Source organism: Nomascus leucogenys, chromosome 2 (assembly GCF_006542625.1).
Source record: "Nomascus leucogenys isolate Asia chromosome 2, Asia_NLE_v1, whole genome shotgun sequence".
Taxonomy (NCBI): Eukaryota; Metazoa; Chordata; class Mammalia; order Primates; family Hylobatidae; genus Nomascus; species Nomascus leucogenys.
The window spans coordinates 124,537,854-124,556,469 of record NC_044382.1 but is presented as its reverse complement, the minus strand read 5'-3'; the positions used below and the strand labels follow the sequence as shown (position 1 = coordinate 124,556,469).

Here is an 18,616-nt window from a genome sequence, read left to right as displayed (position 1 = left end):
GGCCAGGTGGTATGGGTTTTGGCTTTCACACTGATTGTGACCAGAGGATGGACATGATTTTAATGAATGAGTTAAAGGATTATTCTGGCTGCTATTTGGGATTAGATTCTAGGGACGTAAGTTCAGAAGCAGGGAGACCAGTTTTAAAGCTATTGCAAAACCCCAGATGAAAATGATGGTGGTGTGGAACAGTGAGATAATGGTGAAACAGAGAAGTGATCAGACTCTGGATATATTTTGAAGGTAGACTAACAGGATTTGCTGATGAATTGGATGTGACAAATGGGAAAAAACGAGGAGTCAAGGACAGCTCAAGATTCTGAGGTCTGAGCAGCTGGAAGGAGGATGTTGTTACATGATCAGGAGAAGCAATGTTGATAAGTATCACTGCATCTTGAGTCACCTTCATCAACAATGCACTGAAAGGAACCTGAGAGTCTAAGGCTAATTCTTGATCCATAGTTAGTGAATTAACACTGTCATACACCATTCTTATTAAAGTTTATTTGCTGTGTTTTGTAAGAAAAACAGCTAACCAGATTACAAAAAAAAAAAAAAAAAAAACTAAAAAAGTAATGCATTGACTAAGGAATTAAACAAAAAGAGGAAATTCCCTAAAGCAAGGGAATCTAGCCAAAAAAAAAAAAAAAAAGTCAAAACATTGGACTGTAATAACTTAAAAATCCAAGTCTGCAATCTTGTTCAGAAAGTAGAGAATAGAAGGGAACAGTAATAGTGAGGAGGAGTAAAGGTTTAGGGACTTTCAAAAGTTTGCTTCAACAGAAGGAAAGGCTTTAAAAGGTGACTGGGAGAAAGGAAATGACTCAATTGCTTTGAGGCATGCAAAGAAAGGGAGAGGAATTACGAGGAAATCAACATGTACATTTTTATAAGAGTCTTAATAATACAATTAAATGACACAATACAGTAGTTTTTAAGAAAACAGGTGTGTAGATTTTCAGTTCAAATATTAACATGTAACATTCTAGTTTATGTTAATAAGTACTTGGTCATGAATAAAGATATATTTAAGAAGTTTCACAAAGAAACTGACATCGGTTGTTCCACTTGTCTTATATTTAGTGAAGCACAAATCAGGCACTGGTAACTAGTGATTGAATAATCTGAAACTTTTGGAAAGTACTGTATTATATATTATTTATTTTGAAATGTATCATTTAAGCTCATTCCAGCCAAAAAGTTGTATCTGAAAACACTCTTAAATCTAGGTGTTTAGTCAGTATTTTATAGGACAATTAACTAGAGACTTGTCCCAGGCACAAAATCCAAAATTCAAGATCAAGTTAAGATATTGGGAAACCATCCTTATATTTTATAATTATATATACAGGGGAGTTTTCAGATGATAAATTTATATTCAACAATGTAGCTTTTTATACTTCATTAAGAACGTACTTTAGATCCAAGCATAACACTTTTTTAAGGACATTCATTGTTCACAATTATCCAGCCTAAGTTTAGATGTTTAAAACAGCTGTCTTCTGTTTTAAAGTTTCAGTGTTAAAGCAAACAAAACACCCTTAGTTGTCTTCATTTCTCTGGTTATAAAATTACTCTTAAATACACATTAATTATAATAAATAGCCTGGAAAAATCTTTCAGTTGATATCAGTACAGAGTTTTCTCACATAATCTAAAAACTAGAATTGGAACAAATTGAAGCATAATTTTATGTTTAAGCATGTGCCAGAACAATCTTCTCTTCTAGTAGGGCTTTCAATACCTGGAAGCGAAGGCCTTGAAAGGCAGTTCTCAAAAACAAATATATTTTAATTTTCATCATTCTTTTGGCCAAATAGCAAATTCCAAAGTGGTACTTAATCAACCAGTTTATCTGGTTATGAAAAGTATAAATTACATTTAGGTAACTGCATTTTTAAACAAACTCACATCCCAGTAGACATCTTTAAGTCTAAATATTAGTAGGTAGGGCAATTAAAGGAAGTTATTTTGGAACAGAAAGAAGAAAACAGGGCCAAAGATAGTCTTCGCTCTGTGTTACATAACTAGAAATTTCAACTAAATGTAAAGAGCTTTTGTGGAGGAAAAAAATGGAGTTCTGGTTTACTTAACATGTATTGTTCATTCATTACCTTATTTCTAATCTACCATTCTCTTAATTTCCCAAACAATAATTTGATATCAGAAGTGAATGGAGCCAAAGCTCCACTGTGGTACAGTGGAATGATTGTTATACACAGGGTGGGGGTCCCACCATGAAGCTATTCATGGAGGGGCAGACAGTAAATCACTGTTAGCAAACTCTAGCTTGCTGGTAGAGCTGGTCCTTGGAGATGCTCTGACATTGTTCCCAGTGAATTCAAATTGCAGTTTATCTCCTTCCACAAGTCTTCTAGAGTTCAATTTATATTCTTATTGCATCTTATTTTCAAGCATCTTGTTTTTGAAATGGTTATATTTACTCATCACTTTCACCTATAAATCTTTTTCTCCCCATTCAAAAACAAATTATACATGTTACAGTCGAAATTCTGTGTTGGGAGAAAGCCTAGATTTTGGTCATCCTTAGAACTGGAATCTCAAAATCTGAAGAGAATAATATATTTCTAGCATTTCTTTTTTTCCTTTTCCTTTTTAAACAGTCCTATTCTATCCAAGGATCTATTCATTATCCTAATAAATCCTTGAAAAGGAACTCATTGCTTTCACTAACTCATGCCCTCCTTTATGTACCTTTGCTCTCACTAACTCATGCCCTCCTTTATGTAACTTTGCTCTCAGTTAAGTGCTGGAGATACAAGAGAAATGACAGAGATATAGTCCGAAGACTTGAGAAACTTGTGATCTAACAGGAAAGAGAAGCATTTAACAAATAATTGCACCAAATATTAATACTAGCTGTAATGTCTGATATGTACTATGAAGTAAATTCAGAGGCTACTTAGAGAATACATAATGGAGGATATGATCTATTTTAGACTATCAGGGAAGTCTTGTTTGAGGCAGGGACATTGAAGGATGAGTAGAGGTTAGTCCGGTAAACAGGGAGAAGGGGAAGTTCCAGTATTCCAGGCAGGAGCAAAAGGGCAGGCCTGTAGTTATAAAGAAGAAACATGGAGCTTTCCAGGAACTGAAACACCAGTGATGCTGCAAGAAAGGGAGACAGTGATGAGAGCACGGCAGAGATGAGACCAGAGAGGTAGGCAAAAAACTAATCATGCACAGTGGTAAGGCTGTATTAGGGTTTCGGGGTGTCTATGAATGCCTCTGAGGTGTTTTAAGAGAGGCTTGATGTGATCAGATGTGCATCTTTCAAAGATCACTTACACTACAATCTGTAGAATGAATAAGAGGACAAGAGAGAATAGAATTTAATGTTAATTTGGGAGAAAAAGCGACCAAAAATATTGCTATATATTAGTTACAGATACATACAGCATATGTAAAGGTACAGAAACAAAATGTAAGGATGCACAGAAAACTCATAATATCATTACTTATAAAAAAAGAAAATGAGAGTAAGAAAGAGATGTTGATGAAAAGGAAGTTAAGTTTTATCCACCATGTTTTATTTCTTGAAATACAGACAGTAAACAAAAATGACAAAATATTAACAGTCGTTAATTCTGAGTAATGAAAATTGGGATGTTGGTTATATTACTCTTTGACAATGTTTCAATTTCCTCAAAAGAAAAACTAAGTTAAAAAACAAAGTGAGAGGAGTACCAACAGACAGTGGTGTGTCATCAAAGCCAAGAGCAGAGGGTATTTCACAAGAAACAAGTTAATTGTTGCTGATAATTCAAATAAAATGAAAATGTTAAAATACCCACTGTATTTACTATCATGAATGTCACTGAAGACTAGCAAAAGGGGATTGAGTAGATGAAAGAGGACGAAGTGGCAGCACTGGTTATCAACAATCTCTGGGGCTGTCAGGCTTTGGAAGAGAGGGGAGAAGAGAGTAGGTTGAAAGAAATGGGATCCAAGGTAGGCTGTTTCTTTATCTTTTTCTTTTTCTTTTTGAGACACAGTCTCACTCTGTTTCCCAGGCTGGAGTGCAGTGGTGCAATCTCGGTTCACCGCAACCTCCATCTCTTAAGTTCACGCCATTCTCCTGCCTCAGCCTCCCGAGTAGCTGGGACTGTAGGCACCTGCCACCATGCCCGGCTAATTTTTTGTATTTTTAATGGAGACAGGATTTTACTGTGTTAGCCAGGATGATCTTGATCTCCTGACCTCGTGATCCATCTGCCTCGGCCTCCCAAAGTCCTGGGTTTACAGGCATAAGCCACCACACCCGGCGACCAAGGCAGACTGTTTCTAAGATGGGAAAGACCGAAGCTTGCTTCCATGCTGATGGGCAGATGCAGGAGAGGGTCTGGAGACAATAGGACAGAATTTCTGAGAACGTGTGAATTATTGGGAACATAAGGAGGGACTGGCCTCCTACTGGAGGAGGGACACTGCCTCCTTCATAAGAAGAGACACTTAGAAAATAATGAGTATAGGCCGGGCACAATGGCTTACGCTTGTAATCCCAGCACTTTGGGAGGTCAAGGCGGGTAGATCACCTGAGGTCATGAGTTCGAGACCAGCCTGGCCAACGTGGTGAAACCCCATCTCTACTAAAAATACAAAAATTAGCCAGGCATGGTGGCAGGTGCCTGCAATCCCAGCTACTTGGGAGGCTGAGGCAGGAGAATTGCTTGAACCTAGGAGGCAGAGGTTGCAGTGAGCCAAAATTGTGCCATTGCACTTCAGCCTGGGCAACAAGAGTGAAACTCCATCTAGAAAGAAAAGAAAAGGGAAGGGGAGGGGAGGGGAGGGGAGGGGAGGGGAGGGGAGGGAAAAAAGTAAAGAGGAAAGAAGAAAAAGAAAGAAAGAAAGAAAAGAAAGAAAGAAAGAAAATAATGAGTACAGAGGCAAAAATGTTCCCTTCTGATGGACTGTGTTTTTTTCAGGGAAGTATGAGGCATGAAGGGTGAGATATCTGATTAAGGGGAGAAAGTTAGAAACGAACTGAGATAAGGCGGTGCTTTGGATGAGATTGAGGTTGATAACAATCTATCTACATTTTTTTCCAGCAGGCTTCAGCCGCCCAGTTCAGGAGCAGAGACGGCTGATGTTTACACACTTCAGAACTAGCTTTTAGTCAGATAGATGTTGACCAAAAGATAGAGGAGCAAAAGAATTGAAAGTATTTGAGGAGAGAGGGACTGATACTATGAAGCTATGCTAGACACAGAGAGGAATGAAAGTAGGCGGGAATAGGTGATCGAGAGAGAAGCAAAACTCAAAATCTGGAGGTCCTCAAGAAATCAGTGAACGCAGGGGGGTGCATGAGCAAGGAAGATTGAAGGAGAAGAAGTGATTGGAAAGCAGGATGTCAGAGTTAGTGATCTGGAAGATGGGGTATTTTTGATAATAAGGCCCAGAATGAAGCCTGGAGTAGGTGGAGGAGGGGAGTAGAAAGACAGCATAGATGAGGAAGGCAAGAAGTGGAAAAGCCAGAGGGTCAGTGGTTATATGGATGTTAACACTACCATGAGTCATGACAGGTGGAGGGACAGATAGGAGGACAATAAGTCTTTGAAGAATCGGATAAAATGAGACCACAAATGTATTTGTAGAGTTTAGCTACCAAGGTCAGCCAGAGGTTTTTAGAGGAGGAGAAATGACCTGAAAGCAGCATGAGGAGCAAGGACACGGACCTTTCTTTGTGAAGAGGAATAAAGGGACAAGAAGAAGAAACAGCCCCCACAAGAAAAAGGCTAGGGAAGAGTAATTAGTCTAGAACACAGCCAGGATTTATTGTGACAGGGGTTCTCATCCCTGGCTGCAAATGAGAATCATCTACGGAGTTTTAAAACCTACCCATGCCGAGGTCCCAGTCCTTACTGATGAATGAGAATCTTGAGCTTGGGGATTTGCATCACTGAAGAGCTCCCCTAGTCATCTAATGTGCAAGCGGATTTTAAAACCACTGACTTAAGGCAAAGAGGTAGAGGGAACTTTGGAGAAGGGGCTGAGGGTACAGATAGGTTTCTTGATTATAAATGATAGTGGCCTGAATGTACAAACTGTGCTCCCCAAGTGTGCCTGCATGAACCCTCATGGAACTGTGAGTAGCAGCAGCCCCTTCTTCTCCCAAGTTCATTACTCCTTTTTGTCTCAAAGCAGAGATTCTAATCAAACAGCTAGATGTGGTCTTTGCAGAGAACCTGAGTTTATCTTTCTGCTTTATTTTAAGCTTCCTCCACACTTTTCCAGGTGATCTGAGGAAAGAGGGAACTGTCATGTAGTTAAGAAGGGGAGGGGGTGGCCGGGCGCGGTGGCTCGCGCCTGTAATCCCAGCACTTTGGGAGGCCAAGGCAGGCGGATCAGGAGGTCAGGAGATCGAGACCATCCTGGCTAACACGGTGAAACCCCCGTCTCTACTATAAATACAAAAAAAATTAGCCGGGCGTGGTGGCGGGCGCCTGTGGTCCCAGCTGCTCGGGAGCCTGAGGAGAGAGAATGGCGTGAACCCGGGAGGCGGAGCTTGCAGTGAGCCGAGATCGCGCCACTGCACGCCAGCCTGGGCAACAGAGCAAGACTCCGTCTCAAAAACTGGAAAAAAAAAAAAAAAAAAAAAGAAGGGGAAGGGGAGTTGTTACAGGTAGCTCCCAGCCCTGACCCAATCACTGACACAGGTCAAGCCACTTCTTTCCGCTGTGCCTCCATGTGACTCCTGTAAAATGTGATGGTAGGATTGATGTGGAGGATGGCAAGGATGACAATGTGGCACTTAATCTTTATAAAGCAGTGTCTGCCTTAGACTTCGAATTTACAAAGACCATCTAATGTAATCCACAGGCTCCTCGGGAAGTGAGTAGAATAAGAATCCCCATTTACAGGTGAATCCACTGGGACTTAGAGAGATACGTGACTTGCCCAAGATCACCAGCTAAGTTACATTAACCGCAGATGGCCTCCAGAGACCAGGGCCTCAAACACTCCATTTTATGTCACTTTAAAAAAAACCAGTGAAGTCACCTTCTAATCACTCTGTGATTCTTTAACTCTTTGGCTTTCTTTTCCTGAAGGGGCAGGGTATAAATTGCAGACTTCAAAGGCTTTGAAGGGGCAGTGGTTTTACTGAAAACTTGCGGCAGGCTTCTGGAAGTGAGTCTGAGGCGCACATATGGGGAAATCACATCATGAGGTTTCATAGCCTGGCTTCCCCACAGGTCTCCCCTGAGGGTTTCGGGAGACTGACAATAGCTGGCTTTTCTTCCAGCTCCGAGGGCATCTCTTCTGGCAGGTGGAAATGTAGTATCACGTGGTCAGAAGGACGGGCTCCTACTTGGATGGTGAGACTAGGCTCTAGTAATTGCCAGGAAGATTCTGGGTGGTATCTCTTCACTGTGAAAAGTAGACTCCAATTCTTTAACTCTCGTATTCTATAATTTTAAATTAGGTAAATTTAATCGCTCGCTTCTTGGCTCAGCGTTACTACAAATTAAACACGCAAGTATTAATATTGAATATAATGTCCCTTTAAACAATATCCTGAAACTCGTTGTGGGGCATTTCCAATATATCCATAAAGCAAACAAAACAACTATTTGTTTCTCTAAGGTTAGGAGCTAAAACCGAAATTAATTTGGTTCGGCCTGTGAAAGAATTCGTTTGCTCTGCCTAATTCTGCATATTAAAGAACTTTTCCCAGACACAATTAGCATGTAAATCGGCAGCAGGAAGCGAAGAAGGAGCCTCGGCGACCCGGGTTGGGTGGAGCGCAGGACAGAAAACCCCGGAGGCCGAAGGGGCCGCAGCTTCGAAGGGGCTGCGGTACCGCGCCTGGGGCGCACGGACGAGCTAGGGGACCAGCTCGCACTGACCCTGCAGTCATCAGCCAAATTCTCGGTGTTAAATAGCGCAGCCGGGTATCGAGCCGGCTTGGCCGCCAGATCCTTCTCCGAACCCCGCGGGATTCTAAGGAGACGTCCCGCAGCCGGCCCCCACCCAACCAGCGGGAAAGCGCAATCCTACCCGCCTCCCCACACTTCCCAACCCCCTTCCGAGGTTGGCTCTTGGAGCCGCGGGGGCTGCGCGCGCACCTAGGGCCGCGCCCCCCACTACTCCCGGTCTATAGCGGCCTTCGCCCTGGCAAGGTGGGGATAGCGGCCCCTGCTGACAGCTCTGGAGAACAGCAGAGGTACTGATTTTTTCTTTTTTTCCTACCATTCTCCCTACCTTTTCCAGGTGGTGGTAGTGCTGGGGGGGAATGGGTGTTGACCCGTGTGCGTTTATTCTTCATGAAGCCTCTTGAGGAGATGTCTGTACTTGCAGAAGCGACAAAAGAGGGAACGTGGACTTATTAGTGGTCCTAGTCCCAATTAGGGAACAGGTACAGTTTCCAATATAAAGAAACTCGGCCTAAGCGGGACTGAGACCCCGATCTCCACACTTGCTTTTCTCAGCCAACTCCATGACTAGTAAATATCTCTCCGAGAACTGCTGGGCCGCCCGGTGTTACTTTGTTTAAAGGCTGCGACTAGGGTCCGCACCATCTGCGAAGCCCCCTTGGGGAGCAAGAGCCTCGGCGCGCAGTTGCTTTTGGGGCGCAGCGGCAGGGGGAGGGGAACGTGGTGTGACCCGACGAGTTGGCACAAGCTTGTAACTGCAAGACTTTGTAGCTATTGTAAGTTCAAGCGGTGAAAGAAGGCTGTGCCTGCCATCCTTCATGTGATCATAACAACAGCGCCTTGGAAGTGGTTGCGATTTTCTTCTTCCATAAAGCTTTTGGGTTCTCACTGGAACCCAATTATATTGCGTGTTATTTCTGAAGTTTACTTATTTCTAAGACCAGTCCACACAATGTGAACTTCATGAAGTTTTAAAATAGATCGCCGCCGTTAAAAACGCCATTCTCTGCACTGTAGTTTATTTGCTTACTTCACATGCTTTATTAACGTGTGTATGTGCCTAATTAATTGCTGTGTTCTCATCTTCCAAGTGTATTTTTAACCGCACCGGCTTCTATCCAATTCACCTAACTACGTAGAGCGTCCATCGCTTCTGGAATCTACCTCTTGATAACAGTAATCAGAATCAGAAAGGCTGGCCGTTCACTTACCCTCATCCTTTTAAACTTTTCCATTTAAGAAAATCGATGAACAAAACCTTTCTTGTAACTCGCTCCTGCACTACGTCTATTTTTATTTATTTTTCTGATTTGGCAGGACTCAGCAATGCTGTCCCGGATTTTTTTTTTTTCCAAGCTAGAGCAGATGTGGGGGTGGGGGAGGTGAGGGCTGGGCTCCAGCCGGAGTCGCCCCCGCTGAGCCTCCGCCTAGCGCGCGGTGGGGCCAGGAATCCTGGTGGAAGGAAGTCGTGCTGGCCAGTTGGTCCAAGGCTCCACCTGCAGCCACGCCGCGTAGTTTCTCTCCCTCTGCCTCACTCACTCGCACTCACATACACCACAGCTCTCCTTTGGGTCGGAGGAGACGCCAGCCAAAGTAGGCGGAGTTGCGGGAGGAGAGTCCGATCTGCGCAATCCAGTCCGGGACTTGGCTCCGCCCGGGAGCGGCGGCCTCTCCGGTGACAGAGGAGTAGTGAGCGGCACGGGGTGAGGCTGCAGCCAACTCCGCTCCCCGCGCACTCGGCTGCCCAGGCGCTCGGGACCCAGCAGTGGCGCTCCTCCGCGGTGCCGGTCGCCCGCGATGCCCGCTTAGCAGCGTGTAGCAGCGGCCAGCATCACCACACCCGCGGCACCGCTCTCCCGGCCGCAGAGCCGGGCCAGAGCCTTGCACCCCTGCCCCAGCCCCCACCCCGCCCCCCGCCCTGAAATGACTTGTTAATCGGCGCAGACACCACCAAGGGGACTCACCGGAGTGGAATCCAAGTGGAATTTGGATTTGGAGAAGAGTTTCTTGAACATTTACCCTCTTCTTGGTGGTTTTCTTTTTCTTTTTTTTTGGCTTCTTTATTTTTTCCTCTCCCCTTCTCCGCTCGTCATTGGAGATGAACACATCGCGTTTGCATCCCAGAAAGTAGTCGCCGCGACTATTTTCCCCAAAGAGACAAGCACACATGTAGGAATGACAAAGGCTTGCGAAGGAGAGACCGCAGCCCGCGGCCCGGAGAGATCCCCTCGATAATGGATTACTAAATGGGATACACGCTGTACCAGTACGCTCCGAGCCACGGCCGCCTGTCCGTCGATGCACCGAAAAGGTACGGCCCGGACGTCCCGGCGCGCCCCACCTCCCGGGCAGCTGGACTCCAGCCTGAGGGTCCCGGGGCCGTGGCTAGCGCGTGCTGTCGGCTTTGTGGCGCCTGCGTTTTATTTTGTCTTGTGTCTCTGTTTCCCGAGCGTTGCCCGGTCCTGGGGGAGCAGCCGTGAGCCCTGCCTGCCTTTCCTCTCCGCCCTGCGCCCCAGAGTACGCCCGGCTCCACGTCGAGAGCTTTCTCACCCGCGTTGCGCACACGCCCGGCGCCGCCCCGGGCCGGGACGGCGCGTATGGCTGTTCCTCCTGGGGGTGTGTGCGCGAGACCCAAGGCTCATCCTCACGCGTGCCCAGCAGGGAGCAGAGCGGACCCTAGAGGGTGGGATTCTCAGAAGCTCCCTGGTCCGGTGTCGAAGGCGGGGGAAGGGGTTCTGCCCTCGAGGGCTGGAGGGGGTTGGGTAGAACAGCGCTGTTTTCGTCCAGTGCCAGGTGGGAGAAGGGGTTCCGCGGAGACGGTGTGGAAGCGGAGAGAATCTTTTGTTGTCAGTGTGGGGTCTGGGCTGGGCTCCGTGGAGTGCGAGAAACTTGCAATGGCCCTAGGCACCCGCGCGCCCTGTCTCTTGGTGAGATCCTGGCTCCTGTGGCCGCTGCCACCATAGGTTCCGGGCTTTGTTTGCTCGAATAAGTGTCCAGGAGCAGCCGTTCGGGTGACGCGGCGCCCCCGCGCTGGGTCCTGTCCCTCGCCGCAAGCTCCCAACCCGAGCGGCAAGAATATAGCCTGTCGTGGCTGCGTCCCCCCTGAAGCACCGAGCCCTTTGCACCCGGCTGGCGCACGGTACGCCCTCCTCCCAGATCAGCGCGGTCTCGCTCTGGAAAGATGACCCAGGAGGGGGAAGGGTAAGAGACCTGGCAGAAGATGGCCCTGGGTTTGAAACCCAGACTAGGGCTCTGTCCCGACTCCTCACTGTGTCCTAGGGCGCTACCATGGGGGCAATGGGGCGCTGGAGAGTAAGCCGGGCAGTGCCCACCCACCCTGCCTGATCCTGCTGGGGCGGGAAGTGTCTCTTGTCCCGATTCTCCGCGTTTTGCTCAGCTCCTTGCTGTGGGAGATGGTGCAAAACAGGATCCTGAGGTCTCCTCCCTCCTCGCACGACCCGAGCGGCACGGGGGGAGCCAGGGAGCGGTCCCGGACTTGTGGACGTCGGGAAAGGAAACAGGATTCCGCTGTTTTTCCCGCTCCCTCGCCGCCCCTCCGCCCAGCGCCTCCTCCCACTTTACCGCGGCGGGGTCACTGGACCAGGCGCTTCTGGAAAGTTTCCCTGAAAGCCAGGGGCGGCAGGCACGACCGGACTGGGGCTCAGCATGTGCAGTCTGAGGGAAGCCGGACCTGGAGGGAATCATGCGGACAGCTCAGGATGCAGCTAGGAGCTAGATCCCGGCCCTTTGGAGAGTGGAACCTCCTGGCCCGCGGTACTTGCTCGACAAGTCGGGGAAGGGATGAATGGGGAAGCAGGACCCTGGAGGCAGGTGCGGCCACTGTGGACAGAGGCTGTGGCGAGGGTGCGTGTGGACACAGGCCGGGGCTCACTGGCTTGCAAGTAGCCAGCTCCAAGTGCAGAATCTCGAGCCATCTGCTCCCTGCGCACGGTTTCCCAGCGTGGCTATCCGGGGAGGGAAGAAGCAGAGCCAGGTGTGCGTGGAGCGAGAGAGGAATGGGAGACTGGAGGCGCTGTCTTCACAGCCAGGGCAAGCACTTCCAGGGAGCCTCCGGCCTGTATCGCACTGGGGAGCCCTGCAGGCTTTTCCGCGTCGGTCTTTGGGAGAAAGGTGGCTGCTTTGGAACTGCGATGGCCAGGCACAGCCACAGTGGGATCGCTCCTTTTTTTACGCTCAGCTTTTTTACGCTACTTACTGCGATCTGTGAAAGGTTTAAAACACAGGCGCGATGGACACACACACACTCACACGCACACACTTGCGCTTGTACGCACAACTTTCTTTACCTCAGATCTGAAAAGCCGTTTAACCCATTTGCAGTGTTGTGCCAGCAGGTCTCAGAAAAGCTATTTAATGCCCCCCAGCGCTGGTTTTTCAGTCTTTCCAGGATGGGAAGTTCGAGTGCCTTTGCCATGTCTTTCTTTAGTCCTGAAATTGTTCGTCGTCCTTCCCCTGGTGGACACATCTTGGGCATCAAGTCTGTGTATGCTACAGTGATGGCGGGGAAGACTGGTGGTTTAATTAATTATTTAATTATGTTTTCTCCCCCAAAGTAAAGATGCCTATGTTTAATTCTGAATGAAAATACTCTACCCTTTTTTACACCGTACCCAAATGGCTACCAGCGGTCAAGATTGCAAGAAATTTGTATGACTTTTTAATGCTGTGTTTAGTCTGCATGGAGCAGTTTTATGATTTACAGTAAGCTTTGATTAAACTACTCCAGGCACCAAAGTTAATTATTAACCTAACCTTAAATACAGTGGCAGAACTATGTCTCCACCTATTAACCTAAACTATCTATTAAAAAATAATTGCACTAGCTATTTGAATTTGGTTTACCCATGCTTGTTTGTATGGTAACTTTTATTTGAATCTTGAGTAACCCTTACTCCCTGTTATTATTTTGGTTTTGGGACGTTCTTGAATGAGGCACTTTGCAAACCAGTCTAAAGCAGAAAAGAACGAACATCAAATTTAAAATCTTACTTTTGTGTTATGAGTCATTTTTCAACTTGATGTAAAGAAGCATTCTACTTTATGTTTCTTATTTACAGTGTTCGTGGGTGACAACCTTCCCCATATGTTAGGTCTTGCAGCTATCACCTTTTAGAGATGTGCTACATTCCCAATAATGCATATAATCCACATATGTAAATCTTAAGCAGATACCGAAAATCATTTCTGAGGAGCCATCAGCTGAATATACTTACTAGACATAACAACTAAGCTTAAATAGGTAAAAATTTTATAAGAACCAGTATAGAACACTCAAGTAAATGTTGAATGAATGAAATAAATAGTCACACATGGTTCATGTTTCTCCACTTAAAGTGGACTTCTTTATTTTCCCTACAGTGAAAAAAATATATATGCCTTCAAGTGAGTGCTTATGATAAGGCGGCAATAGTGCACCTTTTTATTTACACACAAACACACACCCCTCGAGTTCTTCCAAAATCTAGTAAATGCTTTTTCCAACATTAAACACATATAGCAGTTGTATTTTGAGTAGGCGGGTAGCATTGCACTAGTGAAGTCTAATGTGTTGAATCAGAAGCGTAGCGAGGATTAGGAAGACTGTTATCTTCACCAAATAAAAATGAGGCATCCAAATTAAGAACTTGTATTAAATTCAAAATAAGTAGTTATGCTTTAAAAGTAAATGGGTAGTTGCATTCCTATATGAAACGGAAGGAAAAATACTATTTTGAACCAGGAGTTAAGTCAGATAGTTTATTCTGTGTACATTGTGGTTCAGTGCTTTTCAGAACAGGACAAAAGAGTGATGATGGGATGAAAGTTTTTTTAGAACTAGATTGCCAAGAGCTAATATAGTCTCTCCATCTTATTTGTTCGCAGGAAGGAATCACAGAACAAGCTAAGCTAATTGCAAATGCTTTAATTAAGCATCTGCCATTTGTGTAAGGCAATGCCTAGGAAAGCCTATCTCTGCACTGCCCCTCTCCACACCCTTCTTAAAGTTTAGACAATTTTCTGCCCTTCTAGAGTAGAGGAGCGCTCCTTGACATATTTATATAGGAGCTTTGTGTTATGGCAGCCACATTTGTGCATGTTGAGGAAGGTGATGCCTTGAAGCATTCTGCTGGGCCCTCCCATATCAGGACCCCCCGACTCTCTTGGGTTGCCTTGGAGCCAAGTTCTCTCTGAGATATTTCTATTTCAGCATGAAGGCTTTTCTCATCTGCTTTAAAATGCGCTGCAAGAGTAACTGAGCTATTCTCTGCTGGCGACCACATGGTTGCCTCTTGGGGATATGGTAAGATAGAGAAAGGAGGGAGACATTTAATCCCTTTGAAATGGGCAAATGAGATGTCATACCACACAAACCTCAAGGGGAGGAGTTCAGGACAACTTCTCACCTTGGGACTATTGCATATAGTCTATACACAAGGGTATCTTGCTTTGTGAAACAGATAAGCTTTTGCAAAACTTTATTACAATAATTCCATTTACACCAATAGAGGGTATCATATAAAACCATAATACACTGATGATTCCCAAATAACCTCTTCAGCTTAGACCTCTCTCCTGGACCTCACAAATAACCAATGCTTAGTGGGTAGGTAGCTCCTCCTGAACCTAATAGAGATCTCAAACTTAGGTTTAAAAAACCTAATTCTGTATCTTTCTCCCCCATATCTGCCTTTCTCATAGTCTTCTCCATCATAGTAAATGGCAACTCCATTCTTTGAGTTGTCGGGCCCCCAAATCTAGTTCTCCTTGAAGCTTCTCTCTCACGCCTACATCCATTGTGGCTGCAATGCTGTTGGCTCCACCTTCGGAATGCCTGCAGGCTTCCTTCTGGTGTTCCTCCTCTGTGGCCCTCAGATTGGCCAAGCCATGGTCCTCTCCTGCTAGGTTTTCCTGCCAGCTTCCCAACTAGCATTCCTGCCTCTGCTCATTTCTCAACACAGCAGCCGAAACACAGCAGTGATTTTTTTTTAAACTAAGCCAGATCAGATCACTACTCTGCTCAGATGTTTTCCTATCTTATTCCAATAAAAGCCAGTCCTTCCTATGGCCTTTGCAGCCCCACATGATCTGCACTCAGGCTCCTACCTCTTTGACCTCCACCCCTTGGGCTTCCTTGAATCTGTCAAGCATGGCATATACTTGGGGTACTTTGCAAGGACTTACTCTTTCATGCCTTGGGATGGTTCTTTCCCCAGATAGCTACATGATTTGCTTCTCATATTCTTCAGGTCTCTGTTCAAATGTCACTTTCTCAGTGAAGCCTTTTGATCCCCTTATTTACTCTTTCCCACAGCACTCCCCACCTCTTGGCAGTCCTTACTTTTTTCTTTGCGTTTTTCACAGTCTGACAAACTATGTGCTGTCCTTGTTGATTTTCTGTCTTCCACTAGAACATAATGCCATAAGGATAGACATTTTTAGGCTTTATTCACTCTGGCACCTAAAGCTGTGCCTGGCACATCATGGGCCATCCATAACAAGTGTTTGTTGAATGAATAAACAGTGAATCTTTTTTGCAAACAACTAGTCTTTATTTTATCTATTTTGTCTGCCTTTGTTTTTCTATATCATGTTTTTATCAAATGAGATACTTCATGCATGAATGTATGTGTGTGTGTGTGTGTGTGTGTGTGTGTGTGTGTGTGTACAATCTTCCAAGCACATAGGTGGTATGTGGCTTATGCATCACTAGTGGAACATTCACTGCGTTGTTTTTCCAGTGGTAGTGATGGATTGGAGCCTGTTCATTCCCACACTCTCACCCAGTCCCCTCCTGTGTCCAAGAGCACACATCTGTGAGACACCTGGTTGTAACTGCAGGGAGTCTGAGTTGGGTAAAATCAACTTGCCAAGAAACAGAGCTAAGAAGACAGCCAGCATTTATGGGGATTGAGCTTTTGACCCCGGCCTCATTTGCTCTGCATTCTAACCATTGGCCATAGAACGTTCATGTTTTTTTTGAGTTTGCTAATAGTAGTTTTAAGATTCAACTTTCTACCAGGAGAATATAGCATACTTTATTAACCCATGTTTCTGCCCTGTACCTGTACAGTATATCTGCTGTTGAGGATCCTGCACTTGGAGTCAAGAAGACTTGAGTTCCAGACTCTTACTACCTTGGACAAGTCACTTAACTTCTCTGAGGCTGCATTATTTTAATTGAAAATTGTAAATAGGAAACCTTTTCTTCCTAACTTACAGGATTGCTGGGAAAATAATATGAAATCATGAATGTGAATGTATTTAGTGAAATATTACATGCATTCTAGACATTTGGGAAGTTTGATGTTAACCCCCTCTTTCCCAATCCGGACCCTGGATATAACAGAGATCATACGTCATCTTCTAAATTATTTTTAGAAGAATATACACTGTTCATGTAGTTTTAGTGTAAATTACATTATGCAACTAAATAATATGTTCAAATTCATTGAAATTGTACAGTTCACTTAGAGCGTGGATAGCAACTTTGTTAATTAGAACACCTACCATATCAAGGAAACACTGCTTTCAACATGATCATTAAATCAGGCAAGGTCATGGGAGTACCACTCTGCCAGGAATTATTTTAAAAGTAAGATAATTGTTTTTGCTCAGTTAAATTCTGAAATAGTTCAAGTCAGTATAACAATTAATGTAGCACAGATATGTCAGGTTGAACCAGGACCAGTAGAAGTTTCCATCTTTGTCATAACAAGGCCAAATTAATTAGATTTTGTGGTGTGAGATTAATAAATGTGAAGGGACTGTTGGAGGGAATGTAGTGGACAACTCTAGAGGCATTGAGGAGGTCATGCTTTTTTGACAGACAATACACATGGATTTGTTTTGCCATTTACTAACAGTGTGACTTTAAGCCAGTTTCTTTTCTCCTTCAGTTTTCATTTGCAAAGTGCTAGTATGATGATAATGTTATGGTTTTGAGAAGAATAAATGTAATAACATCTGTAAAATGCATAGCACAGTAACATCTGTAAAATGCATGTCACAATGCCAGGCACACAAGCAGTCATTCAAAATAAGGTATTATTTTTACTTGAGTAACAGGAGTTATGAAAAGTGTCCTATGAATGGAATTTGAAAAAGCAGATAGTACTTTTATTGTGGGGGGCAGGGGAAATAGTACAAAAGGAAATGGCTACAAATCTGTAATATAAAGAGATGATGCAAAAGAAAACAACCTTCGGACTAGAAATAAACATTCATACCATAAACAGGCCATAATGTCATGGGTTTTAAGTTGAGAAGCATGTGAACACACTTGCAGGGAAACAGGAAACAGGGAAACTTTGGAATTTGAAATATCACACCCAAAATACGGAAGCACAAAAACACTATATATAAAAAGTAATAATAATAACAAGCAGAGCCTTATATCAAATAGGAGCCCAAGGGATAGTTTTTAAAAAATGATAGCTGTCACTTATTAACATTTTAATAATAAAATGTACACTCTGCACCTACATTTAGAATCTGAAACCAACTCATAATGACAATTTTAGGGATGAGTTGAATTCCCAAGGACCACACCTGTCTTAGGAGAGAAACTCAGCTGCTGATTGGAACCCTTGAGGAGGTTGTGGCTAGGACTTCTGCAAGAGGGTCTTCGGGTTGGGCATGCATCTGCCAGGTCATTCTTCCCTGGCCAAGCTTGAAATCAATTTGGGAGAGTGTGAATCTCCCAGCAGAAGCAAACTATTGCCTTCCACACCAAAGGTAGGAAATAATTGGCTGACCCCAGTAGACATAGCAGTTATTCTACTGACAGACACACTACTACAAAACCTGAAATTTGATTAAAATGATAGTCATACAAGTTCTTATCAATGAGAAAAATCTGACTTCTAAAAGGCACAGCAGAAGGGGAAATAAATTGATGTTATCACCACAATTCCCTGCTACCATTATGTTTTCTAGGAATGCCTCCATGGCTTAGAGTTACAGTTATTTTCAACTAGGAAATAAAATGTTCTCAAACTCTGTAAGTGGAAACGGATTGGAAAGAGTGTGAGATAAATCAGTAATTAACATGCTGCAAGGACTGAAGTTTCAGATCCTTCTTAGCAGCCAGTATGGTGACTTTTGCTCTGATAGTATTGTTAGTAATAGATATTTCCTCACGCAGCCTTTAGACTTGAAGCTTTCTTTTAATATTCCTAGGTGCTTTCTAGGAATTTCCAACTAACCTATAATTGTCATGTGTAGAACATTAAATTCAAAGAACCCATGCCAATTAAAAAAATTTAGCAGAAGAAGCTCTGAAGTTAGTGCTGTTTACCCCTTTCTTAACCCTTCTGCCCCTCTACGCTTCAAAGACCAGCCTTTGGCCATGATTTGATTTGAAGCATTTATAGAACAGAACAGGATCTGGCATTAAATACAATGAAAGCATGCCAGTGGAAAATAAATATTGTTAGAGACTAGAAAGAAATAAAGATTGTATTAATAATGTTTTAATGTTCTACTAGAGTTTTACAGACAAGCTCTCTGTGATCCATTCTTCTTTCCCTGTTCCTATTCCTGATTCGTTTTTTAAAGAAGAGTATTCAATCTTTTCATTAATATTGCGGCGACTTCAGCACTTCCCCGCCCCTCCCCCAGACTCCTGCTGTCCTTGAATGAGGAAACTGAGAGAATGCTGCTTGAGCTGTTGAGTGGAAACGTTCCTTTCCTGAAAATGGAATGCTTTACGAAAAATTGCA

At 44.3% G+C, this 18,616-nt stretch overlaps 1 protein-coding gene across 3 annotated transcripts in view; it reads left to right on the top strand.

The window, feature by feature from the left end:
• The first annotated feature begins 9,472 nt into the window (after nt 1–9,472).
• The window catches only part of SEMA6A (semaphorin 6A), a 132,621-nt gene continuing 123,477 nt past the window's right edge, over nt 9,473–18,616 (top strand). Inside the window, exon 1 of one of the 3 annotated variants that reach the window (XM_003259863.3) lies at nt 9,473–10,206. The gene's annotated coding sequence lies outside the window, so the exon portion shown is untranslated. The remainder of the gene's footprint in view (nt 10,207–18,616) is intronic. The other 2 variants (XM_012505518.2, XM_030818064.1) reach the window with 2 other exon arrangements.